The sequence below is a fragment of the Theropithecus gelada genome, chromosome 7b (assembly GCF_003255815.1).
Source record: "Theropithecus gelada isolate Dixy chromosome 7b, Tgel_1.0, whole genome shotgun sequence".
NCBI classification, from domain to species: Eukaryota; Metazoa; Chordata; class Mammalia; order Primates; family Cercopithecidae; genus Theropithecus; species Theropithecus gelada.
This window is the reverse complement of record NC_037675.1, coordinates 14,979,082-14,981,850: the sequence shown is the minus strand read 5'-3', so window position 1 is coordinate 14,981,850 and position 2,769 is coordinate 14,979,082. Positions and strand designations below refer to the sequence as shown.

Sequence of the window (2,769 nt, the reverse complement as noted above, 5' to 3'; positions counted from 1 at the left end):
CTCTGTCCAGTTCTTTGATTTTTCCTTTAGGATACCATTCCCTTTCTCCTTTTTTGATCCTTAAGGTTTAAGTGGTGCTAACTCCACCCATTGTTTCCAGCAGTTGGCAGGTGACCTAAGCCCAGCCAATCAGAATGATGGTGATTTTTTTCAAGGCTGGATATGTTACCCAATCAAGACCTATGGATATCAACTCTGAAATGTTTAATGCAACTATTGAGAAAGAGGCTAAACTAGTAAGATATAACTTTTGAAATGCTAGTAGCCATCTGTGCTGACATTTGAAGAGAATCTACTAGAGAATGAAGCCAACACAAAGAAAGGCAGAGCCAAGGGATAAAAAATAGTGTCCTATTGTATTTGCATACTTAGCTCTTCTCTGATCTTTTCTATTATATAAGCTAATACATTCTTTATTAAATTAGGCCAGTCTCTAGTGAGGTTCTATTACTTGCAACTGAAGGCAATCTCACTAATCTAAAATAATTTATCAGTTGTGCAAAATTTACAGTTGTTACATTTATAGTCTGTCAGCACCTGGATAGTTTCTAAGGACTGGGGAGTAGAAATATAAAGAAAATATGTAGATCTGGATTCACTCCTTTTGTTTCACTACCTTCTCTGTTCCTGATCATCTCATTATGTTGAGTATTTTATACACAGAGCACATGCAATATAACAACTTCTTTCCATTGATTATGGCAAGAAATCCAAGCTGGAGCCCTCCATTTACCCAACCCCACCACACCCCAGGTTTCCACAGCTGTAGCTGAGCCCTACAACTTCATCCTCACCACTCACACCACCCTAGAGCACTCTGATTGTGCTTCATGGCAGACAATGAGGCCATCTATGACATCTACCATAGAAATCTCAATATTGAGCACCCAACCTACGTTAACCTTAACTGCTTTATTAGCCAGATTGTGCCTTCCATCACTGCTTCCTTCAGATTTGATGGAGCCCTGAATATTGATCTGACGGAACCTCAGACCAACCTGGTACCCTATCCCCACATTCACTTCCCTCTGCTCACATAGGCCCCTAATGTCTCTACTGAGAAAACCTACCATGAACAGCTTACTACAGCAAAGATCACCAGTGCTTGCTTTGAGCCAGTCAACCTGATGGTAAAATGTGAGTCTTGCCATGGTAAATACATGGCTTGCTGCCTGTTGTACCATGATGACATAGTTCCCAAATATGTCAATACTGGCATTGTCACCATCAAGACCAACCACAGCATTCACTTTGTGGATTGGTGTCCCACTGGCTTCAAGGCTGGCATCAATTATCAGCCTCCCACTGTGGTACCCGGTGAAGACCTGGCCAAGGTACAGAGAGCTGTGTGTGTAAGTTGAGCAACACCATTGCCGTTGCTGAGGACTGGGCTCACCTGGACCACAAGTTTGACCTCACATATGCCAAGTATGCATTTTTTCACTGGTACATGAGTGAGGGGATGGATGAAAGAGTATCTCAAAGTAAAGGCTTTAAGATTTTTAAAAAGGAGAAGAATCTAGAAAAAGCATTCTAGATTAAGAGCCAAATTGTTCTTGTTACCCTGTTACTAAAGAGCTCTTGGTGCTTGGAAAACGTCATCCAACTATTTTCATTCACATCAAGAAGAAATCTACAATCCCAGGAAAAGGGAAGAAAATGACTGGCTTGTGCTCTAGCATTGGTCTTGAAGATCAAAGTTCTGGATTTATTTTTTTCTAATATCAACTTATTTTAGACTCAGGGGGTACATGTGCAGGTCTGTTACATGGGTATATTGCATGATGCTGAGGTTCGGGGTATGATATGATCCCATTACCTAGATACTGAGCATAGTACCCAACAGTTAGTTTTTCGACCCTTGTCCCCTTCTCTCTCCCCTCTTTATAGTAGTCCCCAGAGTCTAATGTTGCCATCTTTGTGTCCATGAGCACCCAATATTTAGCTCCCACTTATAAGTGAGAATATTCAGTATTTGGTTTTTCTGTTCTGGCATTAATTCACTTAGGATAATTGCCTCCAGCTGCATTCACGTTGCTGAAAAGGACATGATTTCATTGTTTTTCATGGCTTTGCAAAGTTTTGGATTCTAATCCTACTGTCACTATTGGCTGGTTTTGTGAGCTTGAGCACATTGTGTCCTTGCCCTGGGTATCTATAAAATTAAGTCAGTGACACCGAACCTGCTTATCTCAGATAAATTATGGGGCAGCAAGGAAGAAAATATATTTAAAAATGCTTTGAGAAGTTTAAGGTTCTGAGTACATGCATGATATTGTTACTAGTAGTAATAGTAGTAGTAAATGTCAATGTTTCACATTTGTCTGAATAAGAGAGAGAAAATTTCCCTCATCATGGCATTAGAGGATATGGCCTGGAAATCACAGTGAGGTCATTCTTCTTCTACTATTTTGTTTGTTTGTTTGTTTTTGACAGGGTCTCTCTGTGTCACCCAGATGGGACACAATCACAGCTCACTGCAGCCTCAACCTCCGAGGCTCAAGTGATCCTCCCACCTCCTCCTCTAGTTCTTAAAAATGGAGAAAAACTAACCCTATTCATTTACCTAACAATGTTTTTTGATGCTGAGGACTTTCTGCTTTAATAAGGTATAATTTATATTTTTATATTTAATTTTTATTTTTTAAAACTGTATTTATGTTCTGCCTGAAAGAACTTTACCTACCCTATGTTCTTAAAGATATAGTCCCTTTTTTACTTCTAGAAATGTGCAATTTTTGCTTTTATTTTAGATCTGCAGTCATTTGA

At 39.5% G+C, this 2,769-nt stretch overlaps 1 pseudogene; it reads left to right on the top strand.

Moving 5' to 3' along the window:
• Positions 1-691: 691 nt before the first annotated feature.
• On the top strand, positions 692-1,537 carry LOC112629182 (annotated as a pseudogene).
• Positions 1,538-2,769: the final 1,232 nt, after the last annotated feature.